The 23,167-nt window shown below is 40.0% G+C and overlaps 1 long non-coding RNA gene across 1 annotated transcript in view; it reads left to right on the top strand.

The window, feature by feature from the left end:
- LOC126083101 (uncharacterized) overlaps window positions 1-23,167 on the top strand; it is a 32,725-nt gene that overhangs the window by 7,173 nt on the left and 2,385 nt on the right. The window contains exons 2-3 of the long non-coding RNA XR_007518721.1: window positions 466-589; window positions 9,171-9,264. This is a non-coding gene — a long non-coding RNA (uncharacterized LOC126083101). The remainder of the gene's footprint in view (window positions 1-465; window positions 590-9,170; window positions 9,265-23,167) is intronic.

Raw genomic sequence — 23,167 nt, forward strand, 5'->3', positions numbered from 1 at the left:
AATTTATAGAAAAATACACATTAGCTCTCAGCCAGAATATAAAATTAGCCACAATACCCCATTCTAAAATATCTTAACTATCTTAAATAGTTAAAAAAACTAACTTAGGTTAGTTTCATGGAATGTTAACAAGGATCAGTGGAAGAATTACATACTAGAAGCAAAAGTCATTTTGGCACATAGGAACCACGTAGTGATTTAGATGTCAAAAAAATATCATATTAATAGTAACATTAAATAGAGAACGGATAGAAAATTTTTTTAAATTTGGAAAAATAGGTTCCAAACCTGTTGATGGTCTGTTTGATTTTGTAGTTCTATAATGTTTGACGTTTGTGTAATGAGTATGTACTACTTTTGTAATGGGGGGAAGATTCTAAAATATTTGCAACATACCCAGGAGCGAATGTAATTAAAGCAATATAAAAATTTAAGAATCACAGCTTTTTTCCTCTTGTTCCAAAGGTCATTTGAGATGATGGTTTGGCATTACCCCTCAACTTGCTGCTGTATGGATACCTTAAAATCTCTGACTGCTTGCCGGTAGATACCAAAGCCAACTACAGAACACAACTCTGAGACTGGGAGGGTAAGTTTCATAATACCTTACTCTGCCATACAGCTGTGCAGGTCCACCCTGCTCTTCTTACTTTGAAAAACCTGGACTAAAACAAAAAAGTATATCAATGATCTAACAATAAAAAATTAAAGTTAAAAAAAAGACCTTGTAGAAACATTAACCTTTTTTCATAACAGTACATATCGAATTTGTCATTTAATCCAGACTCATGTAAAGAACAGGTTATCATGTGACTTAGTTAATAAATAATTGATTTTCAAATATAACATGTTAGTAGTAATTGTCTAAATGGCAGTATGTGCCTTTTTACTTCTCAGTATCAGTCTACATATTTTGAAAAATTTGATGTTATAGTTAAAGTACATATAAAATATGATTTGTTTTCAAGTGAGGTTTTTCAGACAAAAAAGATAATGGTTCAAAAAACTGCTTAAATTTCTCCTTTGAATGAATAACTAATTACTGCTTTAAAATTGCCATTAGTTTCTAACACTATATTATTTGCCTTCTCATCTCAAACATATAAAAATAATGAATTAATAAATCTCACACACCCAAAAGAGTTAACTTCATTTAGTTGCTATATTTAATTTGGCTAATCTTACGAGGCAGTCTATTATTTGTTTTGGGATCAGTTCACACCACATAGATTTTGTTAACTTGAAGCCCATGGACTATATCTGGCAGTTAAGTGTCCGGTAACCTGCCAGAAATACAACTAAGCCAGCATTAGACACCAAGCATCAATCTGTAATGTCGCTAGAAACTTGGCATTTCAAAACCAGTTCTAAGTTGAAGCTCCTAATTTAGTGGCAGAGCTCCAGACCCTCTGGTTTATGGAGAGGGAGTATATGTGCGTGAAAGCTTGTACTCAGGAGAGTTATACAAGAGATTCATTCATCATAAATGAAGAGACCTGTTAGAAAGCACGTAGGCCAGAATGGAAATCTGGAGTATTACTGTAAATTTTGCTGGAGTGGAAAACCATTCTCCTGAAGACATGGTCCAATTTCTCAAGGAGAATTGGGAAACCTTTGGGCAGGAGAAAATATCGTATAGATTTTGTAGAAAAATTATTAAGTTACTTTGGGGTTTTAAAAAGAATCAAGCTTTGGGTACTTATTTTCCCCACAATCCGTTTAACTGATCAAGACTTTTCCAAATGAGAGCATAATTTATGTTCATACAGGAACCTTTATATGTGAATATTTATTTCTAGGCTGTTGATATTCAGATATGGAGCTAGGTGTTCTTTGCTAGAACTATATGCAAAAAAAGTTGAAGTAAGTATATATTTGATTCCATGCCTTGCCCTCCCTCTGCCTCACTGCCCCACCCCCATAGCCAGTTTATCCTCTGTAGCTAATGGAACAGAAAGAGGATCCTCAGAGCACTTTCCCCTCCTTACTCCTTGGAGGCTGCTCTGTCATGCAGTTAAATTGGGCTGTGAAAACAGAAGCCTGAGATCATTATGCCCACACCATGGCCTAATGTGGTGGAGAATAAGGGTCATGCAGAAATTAAGTTTGACCACGTAAGCACAAAAAGACAATGAATAATGCCCCCACATTCTTCTCATCCCTAATTTCCCTTTCTTCAAACTTTACTAAGTCACTCGATACAGTGGGGAAAAAGGAGGAATGGAAAAAAACGTGCAGATCGGAAAAGGGGATGAAGCTTCCACAAAACAGCAAAGTTAGAGCAAAACTATAGAAAACACTCTGTTAAAAGGGAGTATCCTTATCAAAATGCCTTTGAGGTCTTGGAGTTAAGTTCAGAAATAGCCCTAAGTTTGCCAGAGAATAAGTACTTGAGAGTTTTACAGATCAAGCCCCAGAGGCTGACTTATACTTTGGCTTGTTTTCCCTGTCTACAAGGAAACATATTACATAACTGTAGGAAATATGTTACTTAATACAAATATTAAATACCTGGGACTTTGTTATAGTGTATAGTTTTTCTTGCAGTTCTTCTTATGCTTCACGAAGCTAAATTTTTTTTTTTAATCATAGTATTTTCCATCAACCTATATATTTTCTTCATAAGTAGATTTTCACATAGAAATTAGATCAGCACCTAGAGAAAGTAAAAGGACATAAAAACAAAGGCATATAAATGTCAAGCGTTGTAGTGGTTTCTGAACAATTAAAGAGCAGCAGAGAAAAAGAGACACAAAATAGTATTTAAATTACCGCATCTAAAATTCCCACTTTTTCAGACATGCTATTCACAATCCTCTAACTCAAGGGAGCAAATGTATTCTAATTTTTCCAGAATTGGCTTTTTTTAAACCTACATCAAAATCAGTGAAAACAGATCCATGCTGTCTTTTATCAAAAAGATAGGAAATAACAAGTGTTTGCAAGGATGTGGAAAAATGGCAACCCTCATCTATTGCTGGTGGGAATGTAAAATGGTGTAGTCACTGTGGAAACTGGTTTGTCAGTTCCTCAAAAAGTTAAACATAGACTATTCATATGACCCAGCAATTTTACTCCTAGATATATTCCCAAAAGAACTGGAAGCAGATACTTATACACCAATATTTATGTAACACAATTCGCAATAGCTAAAAGTGCAAACAACCCAAATGTCCATCAACAGATGAATGGATAAACAAAATGGTATGTACATAAAAGGGAATATAAGATTAGATATGATATAAGAAATGTCTTTATCAAGACCATATCCATCCTTTTGAAGGAAAACCTATTGAAACAGATTGCCATGTTTTCTTTTATCAGCCTGTCCTAGGCTGGGTCCTCTAGAGAAGCAAAACCACTAAAACGTATAAATATGTAGAGAGAGAGATTTATATCAAGGAAACAACTAATGCAATTGTAGAGGTTGGAACATTCCAAGTCCTTGGATCAGGATAGAGGACTTTCCCAATTCATGGAGCCACAGAAGCTGGTGAACCAAGATCAGCAGGTTGGAGACCAGGACTTCTGCTCACAGGCTGTGAAGGTTGAGGAATCCCCAAGGTCGGCAGGCAAGACTGCAGGGTTTCTCCTGATTCACATTAGCTGCAGGGGCTAATGAATCCAAGATCAGCATGTCGGGGAGCAGGACTCTTGCTCACAGGCTGCGAAGATCGACAAATCAGACAAATCCCAAAATGGACAGGTAAGCTGGCAGCTCAAGTCCCAAGAACCGGAGGTCAGACAAGAAACAGCTGCTGGATCCAGAACAAGCCAACAACCTGCGCAAGGTGAGCAGAAAGGAAGTAGGTGGCAGGAAGTGGAGAGATGAGGGCTGAGGGGGTGGTGAGCTGCCACAGGCCCTACCCCCACCAGTACCACTCAGTAGATTTCATCATGACGGTGATCACATATCAAATTTCAACAGGGAAGTGATCACAACATTATACAACTGCCAAAACACTGAGAATCATGGCCCAGCCAAGTTTACACACAATCTTAACCATCACACTCCACCCCTTGTCAACTTGGCATCTGTACACATCTCACCAAACCATACATAATCTCTGAATAAACACAACTACAAAGTCATACTTGCACCTAACATGATACAACTAACACACGTACAACCGAAAACGCACTAGCCCTGTTTACATCTTATAAGTGAAGAAAACAAAAATATCTGATGCGCACATACAAATCAGAAATACTCATAACAATTAGAGTCCTCGTTTCTGCAACTGGTCATATGGCTGTAACTGGTGTTTAGAACTTCCTTCTTCCACCACCCATTCCGTTTTCCCTTTGCCCTCAGCAAGCACCTCAGCTGGTCATGGTTCTTTGCCTGGTGAGGTGACCCTAACCTTCATTCCTGAAGGGTCTGAGCCATTAGTAGCCATGTCAGAATTGGGTTGTTGTAGTTTTCCATTGACTTTAATCACAGGACATGGTAGTACTAAGAGACACCCTGAGGGATCTCCTGCATTCCAGGCATACTCTTCTTTACCTCCATTATGTAATACCAATTCGATTTCATCTTGGCAATCTTGGTCAATTGCATCAGCCAGTATGGTAACTCCTTTCTTTGCCTGTTGATCCAGAGGCATTAGGAGCCCAAAGTGGCCAGGTGGCATTCTTAGCTTCCAGTTCAATGGAATCAGTGATGTGTCTCCAGGTGGGAGCATTTCTCCCTTTGGAACTAAGACCTCTAGGCCTGCAGAGCATAAGGTTTTGGTGACAGAAAGCAAAAATCTTCCAAGTGGGTTACTAGGGGTAATAGTGAGTGGTGCCACTCCCATTTCCACCCCTTGATTCCTAGACCCATGAATCCTGGCTATGGGAGAAACAGCACCATATTTTGGATACTGGTTTAGAGCATATACAGCATCCTGGAGAACATTGCCCCAACCCTGCAAGGTATTGCCACCTATCTGGTGCTGTAATTGTGTCTTTAGGAGTCCATTCCATTCTTCTATCAAGCCAGCTGCTTCAGGATAATGGGAAATATGGCAAGACCAGTGAATTCCATGAGCATAGGCCCACTGCTGCACTTCATTTGCTGTGAAGTGAGTCCTTTGATCTGAGGCAATGCTGTGTGGGATACCATCATGGTGGATAAGGCATTCTGTAAGTCCACGGATGGTAGTTTTGGTGGAAGCATGGTGTGCAGGGAAGACAAATCCATATCCAGAGTAAGTGTCTATTCCAGTAAGGACAAAACGCTGCCCTTTCCATGATGAAAGTAGTCCAATGTAATCAACTTGTCACTAGGTTGCTGGCTGATCACCACAAGGGATGGTGCCATGTTAGGGACTCAGTGTTGGTCTCTGCTGCTGACAGATTTGGCACTCAGCAGTGGCTGTAGCCAAGTCAGCTGAGGGAGTGGGGTGCTGCTCTGACAGATACCTAAAATGTGGAAGTGGTTTTGAAACTGCAAACGGATAGACAACCTGCAGCAGCAGAGATGTGGCAGCAGTAGAGAACCAGCAGCAGCAGAACCAGGAGACCAGTGCGAGATAGCACAGGAGCTAACCTACAGAGGAAGAGAGCTGAGTGCTGTGCGCAGGAGGCTGTCTGGTGGAGTGGGGTGCTTCCGGGCACTTACCAGTGGAGCTAGGCTTGCTGACCTATGGAGCGAAAGAACCAAGTGCCTATGCGCAGGAGGCTTCCTGGCAGAGTGGGGTGCCCCTAGCCACTTATCAGTGGAGCTACGGAGCTTTGGAACACTTGCCCCAGCAAGGCAGACGCAGATGTGAGGCCTGAGGAGCCAAGGGGCCAAGAAACCGGGAAACAGAAGCTGAAGAGACAAGAACACAAGAAGCCAAGCTGCCTCAATCTCAAAAGGTATGGCCATGACCTCAGGGGTTTCAAAGGATGGAGCCCTGGCCTCTGGTGTTTCTAAGGGCAGACTCGCCACTCAGATGGACTAGGAGAATGGTGTGCCTAAAGCTAAGGAAGCAGAGTTGCTGTCCCAGTGGGCCTGGAAGATGGTGTTGAAGCCCAGGTCTGAGGGGCCTCCATTCAAAATCTGGACAGTATGGCCAATACTTAAAGTCTAGAAGGCAGGGCCATTGTGTAAATTGTCCCAGAGAACAGAGAATTGTTTTCAAAGCCTCAAGGACTAATGTAATGTGTTCTGCTGACTTGCTTGGTGCCTGTTATCCCTTCTTTTTCTCCAATTTCTCCCATTTGTAATGGAAATGTCTAGCGTGTGCCTCTTCTGCCACTGTATCTTTGGAAGCAAATAACTTGTATTCTAGATTTCACAGATGAAGAGGAATATTTGGATTTTGGACTTGGAGTTAAGACTTTTGCTATAAAATGGTGGGGAGAATATGTTTTGCACGTTGCAAGGATGTGATTTGGGGGGTCCAAAGGGTGGAATGTCATGGATTGAATTATGTCCCCCAAAAAATATGTGTTTCAATTTGGCTGGGCCATGATTCCCTCTATCGTGACTTTCCTACACTTTGTAAATCCTGCCTCCATGATGTTAATGTTAGTGAGGCAGGACTCAGTCTACAAGATTGGATTGTGTCTTGAGGCAATCTCTTGAGATATAAAAGAAAGAAGAGGGCAGAGAGACAGGGGGACCTTATACCACCAAGAAAGCAGTGCCAGGAGCAGAGTGTCCTTTGGACCTGGGGTCTCTGTGCCTGAGAAGCTGCTTGACCAGGGGAAGGCTGATGAAAAAAACCTTCCTCCAGAGCCAACACTGAGAGAGATATCCTTTCCCTGGAGCTGACATCCTGAATTTAGACTTTTGGCCTACTTTACTGTGAGGAAATAATATCTCTTTGTTAAAGCCATTCACTTGTGGCATTTCTGTTATAGCAGCACTAGATAAATAACACAAACCAAAGCATGATTCTTTATCTGAGGCCTCTTGTCTCCTCCTGAACCTATGCAAGAGCCCCAACCCTTATCGCCCACCTCAGCTCTTGACCTGGAATCACCAACAGTGACTTGGGAAATGGAGGGGACTGTATTATTAAGGTGATGACCCTTCCTTTTGTCTGCTTCACTAGGATGTTTTAGGAAAAAAGACACTGATTAAGTTTTAAGCTGAGTTTTAAAAAAAAAAATCAGTTTTGAGTATCCATTCTCCAGGGAAATAAAATGATTAAATTTTAAATTGAACTGAACTTCCCAAGGTCAATGTGTTCTATGTGTATATTGTGTCAAGATAATTATGTCATGTAACCATTTCTCTCTGAATAAAGATTAATCACTGCCCATACCCAGCAAAAAAAAAAATTTTAATTCTAAATTTTTCTCAGAGATGAATGCTTTCTCACACTGACAACTGTGTTCTTGGTCTTCTGAGAATTCACTTTATGCCAAGTTTCGAAGTTTTAATTCTAAATCCTTTTATTTAATTTTTAAAGCATATACTACAGTTAAAAAGAACATTTTTTTATGCTTGACTGACTTAAATAATCATTATTTTAATGAATCCTCGGGAAAATTACTTTTAAACTAAGAAGTAATAGCAGAAATTCCACCAATCTCATTTTTTGAAAATATAAATAAATGGAATCAAAGGCCTGCATCATTGCTACCATGATATTTTGTTATACCTATTATACTTTCCTATTGCCCAGATGAAGCCCTGGTGGCATAGTGGTTAAGAGCTTGTCTGCTAACCAGATGGTAGTTTGAATCCTTGGAAACCTTAGGGGGCAGTTCTGCTCTGTCCTATAGGGTCACTATGAGTTGAAATCAACTTGACTGTAACGGGTTGGTTTTCATTGCCCGGGTAGGATAGAGTTGGATTTAAATTAACAGGCCTAATAGTTCTGTATCAGCCTGGATAGAAGACTCTAATAGAGTGACCCAGGGCTCTTTCATTATCTTTATTCATTGACAGATCCACTCTTTAGATGAAGCTGTAGATACTATACTTTTCAAAAAAGTAATATGTATTATCTTACAACTCCCCCCCGCCCCGCCCCATTATAAAATTGAACCAAACCAATTGCCATCAGGTCAATTCTGACTCATGGTGACCCTATATGTTTCAGAGTAGAACTGCGCTCTGCAGGGTCTTTCAATGGCTATGAGCTTTCAGAAGTAGATCCACCAGGCTTTTCTTTTAAGGCACCTGTGGGTGGATTTAAACCACCAACCTTTTAGTCAGTAGCCCAGTACTTAACCATTTGCATCACCCAGGGACTCCCAAATTATAAAAATAGTTCATACTTAATACAGAAAATTTAGAAAACACAAGGGGGGGATGGTCATCCATAGTAGTGTACTTTTCTTAAAGTTGTATTTAATTAAATTATACTTCTTAAATAATTTACGATGGCTCTGCATTTTTCTAGTATTTGCTGTTTGTCCATTTCATAGGCCTAGCAACACATTGAAGTCCCTGGCCAACACAAATTGTTAAGCTCTCCACTACTAGCTGAAAGCTTGGCAGTTCAAACTCACCTGGAGGCACCTCAAAAGACATGCTTGGCAATCTGCTTCCAAAAGGTCACAGCCTTGAAAACCTTATGGAGCAGTTCTACTCTGCACACGTGGAGTCACCATGAGTTAGAATCGACTTGACAGTAACAACAGCAAGCAACATATTAATTATATTTATGAATGACATGGAGATTAAAAGAACAGCTAATATAGTAGAGGAGAGAACTGAGATTCAGAAACAAGAATTTGGTTGAAAATAACAAGATAAACTGTAGCAAAAGTAAATGTAAAACCCTAGTACAGAAAAAAAATTGTTCATGGCAGGAAAGACACAGTGTGTCCAAATGGAAGTTCCTATGGAATAGCGTGGGTACTTCTACCACCCATCCAGTTCTAGTTGGTGACAACTGAGTCAGTATTAGTGTATATCCAATACAGAAAAAAGATAATGCAAGGGTATGTCCATGAGTGAAAAAGAATCCACGTGAAGAAAAGGGATGCTCTCACTATACTCCACATGGTTTGGTCTACATCTGGAGTATTATGTTCAGTCTGAGGGCTCATTTAAAGGGGACATTGATATCTGGAGTTTCTCAGGCTTATAATCATTGTATAAATTCTAGAAATCAAATTACATGAGAAATAGTTGAAGAGACTAGTGACATTCAGCTGGAAGAAGAAAAAACTAAGGGAAGACGTGTTAGTTACCTTTAGCAATTTGAAAGGTTTTTTTTTTTTTTTCTGGGCTGCTCCAGAGAAGCATAACTAGGATCAAGGGGTAGAAGAATTGTCATTCAGATTTCAGCTTCTGACCATCCTCAGCAAGATCTCGCCTACAGTAGCCATCTGGTAAGTAGTACATAACCCCCCCTTTTTTTTTCTGCATAACAGGTATTGTTATTTATTCAATTGATTTTTTTTTCCTGTAAATGTGCTCATTTATTTATTGTCTGCTAGTCTGTTCCTTCTCACTAGAATGTGATTTCCCTGAGAGTAAGGTCAGGGAAATTACAGTAGTTATATACTCAATATCTTGAGCAGTATTCATATAAATATTTATTAAACGAATTTGTTTATAGTGAAGTAGATTTGGGTTCAACAGGGGAAAGAATTTTTTTGTCCATGGGGAGAGGGGAAGACAGGACTATCAATAAGTGAGCAAATTATACTTCAACTAATTTTACCATAATACAGTTGGTCACCAGCTATTTTTTGAGCACTTACATGCCAGGGAAACCCTGGTGGTATAGTGGTTAAGTGCTATGGATGCTAACCAAAAGGTTGGTGGTTTGAATCCACCAGGCACTCCTTGGAAACCCTATGGGGTAGTTCTACTCTGTTCTGTAGGGTCACTATGAGTCGAAATTGACTTGACAGACAGCAAGGGGGGTTATATGCCAGACACAGAAAAGGAAGACAATTCTCAGAAAAGGTAAGTAGTTTACACTAGCTGATGTTGCTAGAACTGGAATTGTAATCCAGCCTATTTCTAAAGCCAGTGAGCTTTTTACTATACCATAAATGGAAGAGGGTTTTTATGGAAATTTATTTCCCATGACTGGTGGGCTTTAAGCCAAGGCTACGTGATTCCATCGGGGGTGCTAAGTTATGCTAAATAATGGATTCTTAAATTGAGTGGGATGCTGGACAAAATTCAACTCTAAGATTCTATGATTCTGTGATAGAAGCAGCCCATTCATCATAGGAACAGATTCTGTGACAGAATTTCTTTATTTTAGATATATCAAAGAGAAAGGAAATCTTTTCTGAAAGCGTTGCTTGGAACCAAAGTATGGGAATTTGTACAATTGTTGGGACATTATCACTTTATCTTAGCTCATGGTGTGGAAAGTGAACATGAAATAAATCTATGTTTCAAATGCAATAGCTCCTACAGTCCACAAGTAAAAAACAAAAACCCAAACTTTGAAACTATGAAATGGAAAGTTTTCAATGAAGTAAGTGAATTGTACAGTGTTCAGGGTGAATGTCTAGGCAAAGCTTACATAATGGACTCTGGAAGGAGTCAAATAATGAAAAAAGAAGCAGGTTTTGGCAATGTCCCAGGAACATTCTTAGGAAGAATTAGTATACCTATAACAGTATTAGAGTTCTTAAGATTATGCTGATACAAATTGCTTCAAAATAAAAATACATTTGAGCTGCCTATTATCTTACATACAGAATATATTCAGAATCATATTTGTTTGAAAAAAAAGAAGCATGTGCCAAAGTTTTTTAAAGGAGTGTATGTAAACCAGATATTGGTGAACAATTCATTAATCAGAAATATTTACCTCAAGTATTTGAAAAAAGTTATTTGGATTTGTGAACCACAAGAACAAAAAATCCGCAAAGAAGTTATTTTGTGATATGGAGGTAGAACAGTAAACCTTGGCTTCTAGAAGATAAGAAACTTTGTTAAGAGAGTATTTCTAAAATCTTAAACACTTCCCAATTTCTGCTGATTCTTTTTGGCTTAGTTTCTTAACACTTTTAAATAGGGATATTCCTTTTTAATATTTTAAAAATGCTGTGATGAGTTTAGTAGTCATTTGTATGAAATTAATATGCTTCTTAATTGATGTAGAAATAAAGAATGAAAGCAAGTTATAATGTAGAGTATAAATATTAGTATGTTGTGTCACTTATCACAACATGAAAGTGACTTGTAATATCTGAAGCAATCATGAAATGACTGAAAGTAAGAAAAGCAAGTGAATTCAGGCCAAGGTAGATGGAAAATAAAAAATGTATTTACAAAATTGAATTAAAAGAGACTTTTCTCATACATGCATCTGGCACATAAAAGCGGCCCAGCAAATGTTATTTTACTTCCTTATGACTTATTATACATTCAACTTTTGGCAAAATGAAACATAGTTGTACAGTCATGTCTCATTTTGCACTATAGACATGCTCCTTAAAAGTGTAAACTAAATATCTTAAGTGGATTATTAAAATTTGCTTAAATGGTCTTCGTTAACAAATAATAACCTTCTCGTTTATATATTACGTGAGCCTGAATAGTTTTAATCCAGTTTTGCTTAAACAAAGTAAGCCTTCCCCACTATGGAGTGACGGATCTTACTTGCATAAGGTTCAGAACAAAAAAGGCAGTATATGACACTTCCCTAGGCAGATGAATGATTAAATAAACTGCTAAATTTCATTTACCCTAAGGGTCAGCATGATAGAACCCAAACAAGCCCAGCTGTCTCATTATTCTGCTTTTGGTTGAATAAAACACCTCAAACTCTAGAATCAGAAAGAGTAAGTATAGTTCACTCAAGATAATGATTGCTACATATAAACACACTGGTCAAGTTATAAAAATTTTATGAATTATTAGGGCAAGTTTATTGCTATATGTCTTAGTCATCTAGTGCTGCTATAACAGAAATACCAAGAGTGGATGGCTTTAACAAAGAGTTTATTTCTTCACAGTAAAGTAGGTTTAAAAGTCCAAATTCAAGGTGTCAACTCCAGGGGAATGCTTTCCCTCTCTGTCGGCCTTTGCATCAGTGTTCCTCCAGACTAGGAGCTTCTCCGTGGAGGGAACCCAGCTTTGCTCCCAGCACAGCTTTCTTGGTGGTATGAGTCCCTCACTCTCTGCTTGCTTCCCTTTCCTTTTATCTCTTGTAAGATTAAAGGTGGTGCAAGCCACACTCCAGGGAAACTCCCTTTACATTCGATCTGGGATGTGACCTTCTAAGGGTATTACAATCCCACCCTAATCCTCTTTAACATAAAATTATAATCACAAAATGAGGGACTACCACACAATACTGGGAATTATGGCCCACCCAAATTGATACACACATTTTTGGGGGAACAAAATTCAATCCATGACACTATATAATACTCAAGAGAAAATTGGGATGGAACTATTGGAAACAAATGGAAAAACATGAAAGTGATCCATAGTGCAGAAAAAGACAAGTCAGACATAGGAGACAACATAGTATCTAAAAGAAACTATGGTAGTTGTATGCTCATGGCTTAATAATGTGGGACACCTAATGACTGGCTACAGCAATTTCATTTCAAACCAAGGCTAATTGTAGTATGCCAGGATCCTCATGCAGGTGTGTTCAAACAACCAACCTTTCATCTAGTAGACGAGCACTTAACTATTTATGCCACCCAGGGACTCCATGCCCCCTGAAAAGAAAACTTACATTTGTTAGGTACCTATTCTGCTAGGCCCTTGCACATACATCATTTTACTTAATTCTTACCACCATCCTGCAAAGTGAGTGTGTCTCTAAACTTCATAGATAATTCCTCTTTGAATAATGACCCAAGTTAAAGACATTATATTTGGTTGTAGCAATCTTTCTGTAGGTAAAATTGTGGCGAGATAGGTTTGGAGGCTGGGTTCAGTATGACAACTATAGGTCACGTACCAAAAAAACCAAACCCATTGCCATGGAGTGAATTCCAACTCATAGCGACCCTGTAGGACAGAGTAGAAAGAGCTACTCCATAAGGTTTCCAAGGAACAGTTGGTAAATTTGAACTGCTGACCTTTTGGTTAGCAGCCAAACGCTTAACCACTGGACCACCAGGGCCCCACTAGTCACATATGGCTATTTAAATTTAATATCAATTAAAATTAAATAAAATTTAAAATTCAGTTCCAGAGTCATATTAGCCACGTTTCAGGTGCTCAGTAGTCACATGTTGCTGGTGGATACCACATTGGTAACCAGTGCAGAGTATAGAACATTTCCATTACTGCAAAAAGTTCCATTGGACAGTGCTGATTGGAGATTTGCAACAATTAGAACAGATGGCTTTTTCATTGGAGAAAACACAAGTGCAGTTTGACATACAACTGAAAAAATTAAGGAAAATTATTTTAATAGGCTTTCATATATTTGCCCCTATTGCTCAAAACTTATTAAACAGTCATTTATCACGTGACCAGTTTTCATGAAATGAAAATGGCAACTTAAAATAGTGTCTTAGTTTATACTGAAAAATAGTTTTGAAGTTTTCTTAAGGTAAACCACCTGCTGAATGGTCTACATAGGTAATCATATAGTTATGTGGGCAAAATGAAATGGTTTAATTGCAAAGGTAAAACCAACTCTAGGATTTAAGGGTTATAAGAGTTGTAATAATATAATAATAGTAGCATTGCAATTACATGTAGCTCTATTTTTTCTTTTTTCTACCTAACATTGCTTCAGTGCCTGTTTACCCAGTTTAACTGCAGTACCGTGAAAACATGACAGAAAAGCAAAGCCTTTTTTTTTAAATCTAGGAGCATTTTCTTCTGAAACACGTGCTTCTTCTAGCTGAACATTAAAGAAAACCCCAGCTAGTCTTGGAATGGTGGAGCTGGGTTCACTGGTGGGTCCTTCCAATGATCTATTTCCATTAGGACTCTCAGGCCTACCTGAGGCCACCTGTAGACTAAATCTACACTCCCAGGTCTTGCCTTAGAATTTATATTCTCTGCCAAATTTCAGGGAATTACTCACCAGGCCATTTGGTTTCTTACCATCTTGCCAAGCTTAAATCGCTATTTATAAAAAATTCTTTTTGCTCAGAGGGTAAGACTGATTGTAGAGCGGGCACTCATTAATGTGATTTTCATTCCTTTCCTAGTTGCACCCCAGGTAATTAATTTCCGTTATCACCTGAGCACCAAAGAGGGTCAAGAAATGTTGACTGATAGCAAGGGGTTTGGTTTTGGTTTTAGCCACCTCTTATTCTTGGCTCAACTACCTTTTTGTTTTGTTTTTGCCAGATTTTAGAAAGAAGTGACTTTTATGGTGTGGGGGCAGGGGAAGCAGGAGAAATTGCAGACTTTCTTCAAAATTAAAAATACCTGATAATGTATAGATGCTTTTATCTCTTTTCGTAGCATCTATAATAATAAAATTGTGGTTCTTTTTAACTTTAAGAAAGCTTTCATATTAATTCCTTTAATCTTCCCAACAGTCCTATCAGGTAGGTGTTAATATTCTCCACATTTTGCAAAAACAAAGCAAAAGAAAGAAACCAAGAAGGTTAGAGACCTTAGTAGTGGCAATAGCGGCTTATAGAAGAGTTGTCTCTCTCTATAAGCCTTGGTGGCAGAGTGTTTAAGCGCTCAGCTGCTAACCAGAAGGTCAGTGGTTTGAACCCACCAGCAGTGCTGAGGAAGAAAGATGTGGCAGTCTCCTCTCATAAAGATTATAGCCTTGGGAAACCCGTGGGAGCAATTCTACCCTGTCCTTTAGGGTTGCTGTGAATTGGAATCGAGTCAACGGCAATGGGTTTTTTGGTTTGTTCTCGCTCATTGTTCCCATTGCTCCCTGCCTTTGTCTCATGACAATCTGGGTTTGGGCTCCTACTACTTGACTAAAAATACTCCCACCAAGTTTTCCCACAACCTCTTTTTTGCTAAACCCAAAGGGAACCTTTCAGTTCTTACCTACTGAGAGGTATCATCAGCACTTGATTTTGTGGGCCACACCCTCCCTAGGTTTCTAGGACACCACACTCCTTTGGTTATTCTCTTGCTTAACTGGTTGTTCTCATAAGGGCTTAATTTCCTCAGAACTTCCCAACAGGTAGGAAGCAAAGGTATTGATTTGTCTTTGCTAGGTAGTGCCTGAGGGTACAGAACCTCCTAGTTGATTGCCATCTTTTAGGTAGAGAATTACCTTACATAATTTGGCCTTTGTTCTTGGTTCCTGAGAGATAACTCTTGGAATTCCTGAGCAATTGGGGTGCCTTTTTATTACTCTGGTGGTAATGGTTAAGAGCTATGACTGCTAAGACTGCTAACTAAAAGGTTGGTAGTTTGAATGCACCAGGCACTCCTTGGACACTCTATGAAGCAATTCTACTCTGTCCTATAGGATCACTGTGAGTCGGAATCAACTCACCGGCAGCAGATTTTTTTTTTTTTTTTTTTTAATCCAGAGAAGCACTGGCGGCACAGTGATTAAGAGCTTGGCTGCTAACCAAAAGGTTGGTGGTTCAAACCCATCAGCCACTCCAGGGGAGAAAGATGTGACAGTCTGCTCCTGTAAAAATTCACAGCCTTGGAAACCCTATGGGGCAGTTCTACTTTGTCCTGTGGGGTCACTCTGAGTCAGAATTGACTGGATGGCGGTGGGTTTTGGTTTTTATTATCTAAGACCTCAAGATAACAACTGAGGGTTTTTGTAAAAGAGTAGGGGCTTGTCCAGGCCATAAAGACCACAGGGTGGCCTGATATCAACTGACCTCAGGAAGTAGGAGGGAAGAGCATGATTCAATCAATAGTGACCTGATATGAACTGACCTCTGGAAGTAGGAGGGAAGAGCATGATTCAATCAATAGTGCCTACGCAATGAGGCCCCAATCATGACTAGGTTAAGAAACTAGTAAAGGCTCTGGGCATGGAAGCTCCGTGGACTTCCTAGCTGGTGAAAGACATTGAGCTTACTGTTGGGAACTCACACAGACCTTGCCCTATGTGTCTCTTCATTTGTATCCTTTTTTTGCCATAATGAAACCTTAATCATAAGTATAATGCTTTCTGTGAGGTCTGTGAGTCGTTCCGGTGAATTATTGAATCTGAGGTGGTAGTGGGAGCCAGCAGGTCAGAAGTAGGGAAAAGGGACTTGGAACCCCTGAGCGTAGAGTTGGTATCCTGAGGAGGAAAAGGGAAACTCCAAATTTGTAGCCAGCAGGTCAAAAGCAAGGGTATCATGTAGGCTCCCAAACTTGCAGCTGGCTTCTGAATTTTTAGGTCTACTTGGCAGTCTACTTGGAAACTCTATGGGGCAGTTCTACTCTGTCCTATAGGGTCGCTATGAGTCGGAATTGACGGGTTTACTTGGCGGTCTAGAGGATTGTATCCTTGTGAGACCTGACCTAGCTCCTAGGGTCAGAAAAAGGAGTGCATCATGGACAGCTGGTGTCAATAATGAACAGAGAAGTAGCATGTTTTATCAAAAGTAAGTGGACTCTCCCTCTGCTTAGATATCTTACCTTGAAACATCCTTTAGGCTCTAAGAAAAAGCCAAATCTTTCAACTAATGTTCGCTGAGTACCTACTATATACTAGGCACTATCCTAGGCACTGAGGATACATTGGGTAAAGAAGAATAGATCTCTGTTTTTATGAGATACACATTCTAATAACAGGAGATAGACCATAAACGAGTAAATAAGGTAATTCCAAATAGCGAAAATCACTATAGAATAATTCAAACAGGGTGATGCCAATAGAAGGTGATGAGGTGGAAGGAATCTATGGTAGAGGTGGAGGTCAGGAAGCCTCTCTGAGCAGGCATTTGAGGTAACACCCGAATGATGCTGTGATCATGCAAAGGTCTAGGGAGGAACATTCTGGGCAGAGGGCACATGTACAAATGCCTTGATATGAAGAAAATGTTAATGAGTTTACAGAACAGAAAGGAGTAACTAACACATAATGAGTGAGCAGGGAATGGACTGAGATGGTGCTGGAAAAGAAGAGTCACCTCATACATGACCCATATAGGCAGTGGTGAAAAGTTTGGATTTTATTTTCGTTGGAAACTCATTGAAGGATTTTAAGCAGGGGAGTGAGAAAAACAGATTTATAGATTTTTTTTAAGTCACTTTGTGAAAAAGGAATTTATAGGGGATAAGAGTGGATGCAGGAGAACAGTTTTGTGGGTATCGAAAAAGTATGGAGAAAATATGATAGTAGCTTGGATTAAGGTGGTGGAGAGATGGAGAGACATGAACAGATTCATGATATATTTGAAAGGGGGCACTAACTTGTTGAATGAATTAGACATAGGGAAAGAAGGAATCAAAAAAAACACCTAAACTTATGGCTTGAGAGAAAATAGGTTCAGGAGGGTAGATAAGAGGTAAGTGCATGAGGGGATATCAATCAGTGTTATGGGTTGAATTGTGTCCCCTCAAAATATGCATTACACTGGAGCTACAGAAATTTGGAACACTTGCCTCAGCAGGGCAGACGTGGTGGGTGAGGCCTGAGGGACAAGGGCAGACGTGGTGGGTGAGGCCTGAGGGACAGAGAGGTGACAGAACCAGGAAGCTGAATCTGAAGAGACAAGGAACATGGGAAGCAGAGCTGCCTCACTCTCAAAGTGTGGAGCCATGGCCTCTGGAGTTTCTAAGGGTGGAGCCGCCACTCAGATAGACTAGGAAAATGGTGTGCCCAAAGCCAAGGGAGCAGAGTTACCATTCCAGTGGGCCTAGAAGGCAGAGCTGAAGCCCAGGGCCAAGGGGCCTCCAGACAGTACTTGGAGAATGTGGCCAACACCCAGAGTCTGGAGGCAGGGCCATTGCCTAAATGGTCTCAGAGAACATAGGATGATTTTTAAGCCTTGAAAACTAATGTAATGTGTTCTGCTGACTTGCTTGGTGCCTGTTATCCTGTCTTTTCCTCCAATTTCTCCCATTTGTAACGGAAATGTCTAGCTGTGCCTGCCTGTTCCACCATTATACTTTGGAAGCAGATAACTTGTATTCTAGATTTCACAGATGAAGAGAAATTTTTGGATTTGGGACTTGAAGTTGATTTAAGACTTTTGCCATGATATGATGGGGGTGGATGTGCTTTACATGTGGCAAGGATACGAATATTTGGGTGCCAAAGGGTAGAATGTTATGAATTCAATTGTCCCCCCAAAATGTGTGTCAACTTGGCTAGGCCATAATGCCCAGTATTGTATGATTGCCCGCTGTTTTGTCATCTGACATGATTTTCCTATTGTAAATCCTACCTCTATGATGTTAATGAGGCAGGATTAGAGGTGGTTATGTTGATGAGGCAGGACTCAATCTACAAGATTAGGCTGAGATATAAAAGAGAAGTGAGCAGAGAGATGGTGGCGGGGGGAGGACCTCATACCACCAAGAAAGCAACATCAGGAGCAGAGCATGTCCTTTGGACCCAGGGTCCCTGCAAGGAGAATTTCCTTGACCATGGAAGATTGATGACAAGGACCTTCCTCCAGAGCTGACAGAGAAAGAAAGCCTTCCCCTGGAGCTGACGCCTTGAATTAGCACTTCTAGCCTACTAAACTGTGAGAGAATAAACTTCTGTTTGTTGAAGCCATCTACCTGTGGTATTTCTGCTATAGCAGCACTAGATAACTAAGACAATCAGGCACTGAATATATGAATCTAGAGCTCCAGGGAAGGGTTCAAGCTCAAAGCATATGTTTAGGAATCATCAACATATAGACAGTAAGCCTATAACCTTTAGGATTTGAGGAATAACAAAACCAGGAACATAAACCAAATGGAAAGATAAGGCGAATACAGTTGTCCTGTGTTATTTATTAGATTTATTAGATTCAATGATAGCTATTATTATGCATAGCATATGTGCATTTTATATGCTGTATGCTAAATGTACCCTTAGGCACACTCATAAGTACCTGGGGGAAGGGAGCCGAAACCCTGCTATTACATTTTATAGTGTTGTAATCCTCAAAAGTATATGTCAATTTCTCAAGTCAACAATATTCCACATGCTACTAATAAAATCCATACAGTTCCTGTCTGCTGTAAAGTCAGAGAGCAGAAGTATCAGTCTTTATCTCCTGGTACATTCCTACCAGTACAAAACTGTGGTGTATGCAATGACTCTTTACTGTCACTCACTTCTGGGTGCAGGAGGGTGGAGCAGAAAAGCTCCAAACATAATTGCTCCCATGGCCCATCTGAGCCTAAGGCACATTGAGTCATTTATGATTACTGCGTAATTGCAGGAAGTCTTTCATGGCACATCCCCAAAAGGCATCAGGCTGGACCTGTAGCAACCAGCAGGGAGTTTGGCCATGGTTTGCTTATACCTAATCTCAATTTCTTAAATACTTGTATAAATTACCCTTTTATGCTTATTCTGCAGCAGATCAAACACCTCTGAAAATCTATCAACCTTATTCAGATATTGGAAGTGTCCATTTGAAAAGGTATCTGTCTATTGTTTTTGTACTTAGCCATGGTTTAGCCACACCCATAGGTTCTATTACAGTCTTAACATTACCACAGTTTTATAAACATTACATTGCACCCAAAGCAGATTAGAAGGAAAAACTATATTACTCATTCACAGGGTAGTTAGATTAATTGATTGTTTCATTCAAGCTTTAGTGTTCTATTTAGTTAAAATGAATGCTATAGGTTACTGTATAATAAAGTGTGCAAATATCCCAGTAAGTGGTCTTCTAACCAAAAAACCAAGCCCAATGCCATCAAGTCGATTCTGACTCAGCATCCCTACAGGACAGAGTACAACTGTCCCATAGGGTTTCCAAGGAGCAGCTGGTGGATTTGAACTGCCAACTTTTTGGTTAGCAGCTGAGCTCTTAATCACTGTTAAGACCACTCCAGTGGTCTTCTAGTCTTGCCTAAATTCCTCTGGTAATCAAGAATTTTCTACTCACTGACACATTCTATTCTAATGTAGCATGGTGGTTTAAAGTTGATATATCTCCAGTACATGCAGCAGTGACTAGCACATACAAACCCTTTGCCATCAAGTTGATTTTGACTCATAGTGACCCTGTAGGACAGAGTAGAACTGCCCCCTACGGTTTCCAAGGAGCAGCTGGTGGATTCAAACTGCTGACCTTTTGGTTAGCAGCCAAGCTCTTAGCTACTGTGCCATCAGAGTTCTGCCTGGAACATAGTAGCACTAAAAATATTAATGCATAAGCTTTGGATCAGGCAATTCTATTTCAGATCATAGCTCTACCTCTTTATAGCTGTGGTATTGGGCACCTTAACTTTATATGTCTCACTTTCATTACCTATAAAATATGGTTAAAGTATTTATATCATAGGGCTAGCATAAAGATGAAATGTAAAAGTCTTAGAACAATGTTTGGCAATACTAAGCACCAATAAATGGTAGTAAGGCACAACAATATTGCCACATATGGTAGGTTCTCCCCTCACACCTTTCACCCCATCATGCTCACATATATGGACCACTAGAAATGCAGTCTAAATCTTCCATTGCCTCAAAGGGGTGACTTCAAGTAAAACAAAACATCAAAAATATCAAATTTTTGCAAGAAGGATCTGGAAGAATAAGTGAACGAATTTCCCCTACTTTGCCTCCTCTCACCCTCTGAATAGATAAAGGTCCTCTGAGCAGTGTGAAGGGAGAGGGGGAGTTAAAGAAGAAAGAGTGTTAGACTTTGCTAAGTGTTCCTCTGCCCCTGGCCCACTTCCCCCGCCCCCCGCCCTCCCCAGGAGCTGTCATATATGGTTTGCAGTGTGCATGCAAAAAAGTACCCATCCAAGAAGGAATCCAGCCTGTGCCTCTCTAAATAAACCCTGTGCCTTGGTACTGGGCTGGGTCCACCCAGGGAAAGGGGTGCCTTTCTTAACCGCAAAAGCACCAAGCCATCCTAGATAGAACTACATAGGCTCAGATGTAGAGGCTTCAAATAATTCATAAGAAGGTGGTGAAAGCCCTGGACAGATAATTTTGGCTCAGAACATAGTGGACACTGTCCTGCTGCCTTCTGACAGCCTTGGTAGCCAACAGGTTCCATAGAGTGTTTCCCAGGCCACCATACTCTGGGAAATGTGAAGCAGAGAAATTGTGGGAAAAAATTGTTAACTGTCTGAGGCAGTTCCAGAGTCTTCTCTTACTCTAGCAGGCTCAGGGAGCAGCCGGATGTCTTCTCATATGGCTGAGAATTGTCCACGTATGACTCTGAGAGCACGAGGACCTTGAGGGGTCTTTATGCTAGGATATAGGGGTGTGGTGTGGAAACCTCAGCAGATGACAGTGTAGAGGGCAGATCATGCCTGAGCACTAGACAGGCTTGTTCACTGAAGAGGATGCCAGCATATCACAAGAATATAAACTCTTAGAAGGGCAAAGATTTTGTCAACATTGTTCTTGATGGATCCCTGACAAGTAGGTACTCAATAAATATTTATTGAAGGAAGGAAGGGACAAAGAAAGGAATAGGACAGGTCAAGACCAATCATTAGGTGCTTCCTTCCCACTGATACCACAGTATATTAGTTATCTATTGCTATGTAACATTATCACAAACTTTACCACTTACGACAACATACATTTATCATCTCACAGTTCGTATAGGTCAGGAATCCAAGCAAGGCTTATCCGTACGCCTGTTTAAGGTCTCATAAGGCTTCAATCAAGGTGCTGACAGGGGTTATGTGGTCTCATCTGAAGCCCACCTGGGGAAGGATCTGCTTCCAAGCTCACTCGGATTGTTGGCAGAATTAATTTCTCTGTAGCTGTAGAAGCAAGGGCCTCGTTTTCTTGCAGGCTGTTGGTTGGAGGCTGCCCTCAGCTCATAAATGCCACCCTCAGCTCAAAGAGACCACCACAGCTCACAGAGACCACCCAAAGTTCCTTGTAATGTGGGGTTCCTCAGTATAGTTACTTGCTTCCTCAAAACCAAAAAGGAAGAAAGAGACTCTAGCAATATAGGTACTATAGTTTTATGTAACATAATCACATGTATATAATCACTTGTGTGTAATCATGTTCATCTCATTACCTGGCACAGTTCCTAACCACAGAAGGCATGAATACCAGGGAGCAGAGATCATGGGGGTCACTTGAGAGTCTGGAAGAATGGGGAGGGGAGCTATCTTGGATTCACTGAGTTTAGCCTGAAATGATATTTTTTTTCTGCAATTGACTTAAATTGGGGACTAGAGGTACAATCCAATAGACAGAGAAAATACAGTTACTTTATTGCATACCTTAGTATGTGACTTAGAAATTCATACTTGATACAGGAACAATGATTATCTTTATATGAACCAAAGTATTTCTCTACGCTAGTTTCTATCTAGTAGTCATATTTCTACCCATTGGTGCCACAGAGACATAATTTGTCTTTTGCCCAATAACTCTTCAAATTTATTAAAATGGAAATCCTGTCTCAAATTTTCTCTAAGGTAGTATCCCTAGGTTCATTAATCATAAAATGATTCTAGCCCTTCTACCATAGTTACTGCTATGTACATGCTCAAATATGTCTGTTTTCCTTAAAGACCAATGCACCGAACTAGATTTTACATTTGATTAGAAATCTTATATAAAATTCTTTAAATTCTGCTAAATAGGATTAATCTTTTTTTGACAGTAAAGTGATAAAGAACTTTTGAAACAATGGCAATAACTTCCTTGAAAAAAGATATACCATAGCAACAATCCTGAGCATATAGTAGGAACTCAAGTTTTTGTCATTTAAATGAATTTCTATTCCCTTTTTTCTGAACTTGGTCATTTTTTTTTTTTAATTACTTTTTATTGTGCTTTAAGTGAAAGTTTACAGATCAGGTAAGTCTCTCACACAAAAATTTACATACATCTTGCTATACACTCCTAATTGCTCTCCTTCTAATGAGACAGCACAGTTCTTCCCTCCACTCTCTCTCTTGTCCATTTGGGTAGCTTCTGGCCCCCTCTGCCCTCTCATCTCCCCTCCAGACAGGAGATACCAACATAGTCTCATGTGTCTACTTGATCCAAGAAGCTCATTCTTCCCAGTGTCATTTTCCATCCCATATTCCAGTCCAATCCCTGTCTGAAGAGTTGGCTTTGGGAATGGTTCCTGTCTTGGGCTAACAGAAGGTCTGGGAACCACGGCCTCTGGGGTCCTTCTAGTTCCAGTCTGACCATTAAGTCTGGTCTTTTTACGAGAATTTGGGGTCTACATCCCACTGCTCTCCTGCTCCCTCAGTGGTTCTCTGTTGTGTTCCCTGTCAGGACAGTCATCAGTTGTGGCT

The sequence above is a fragment of the Elephas maximus genome, chromosome 1, assembly GCF_024166365.1.
Source record: "Elephas maximus indicus isolate mEleMax1 chromosome 1, mEleMax1 primary haplotype, whole genome shotgun sequence".
Taxonomy (NCBI): domain Eukaryota; kingdom Metazoa; phylum Chordata; class Mammalia; order Proboscidea; family Elephantidae; genus Elephas; species Elephas maximus.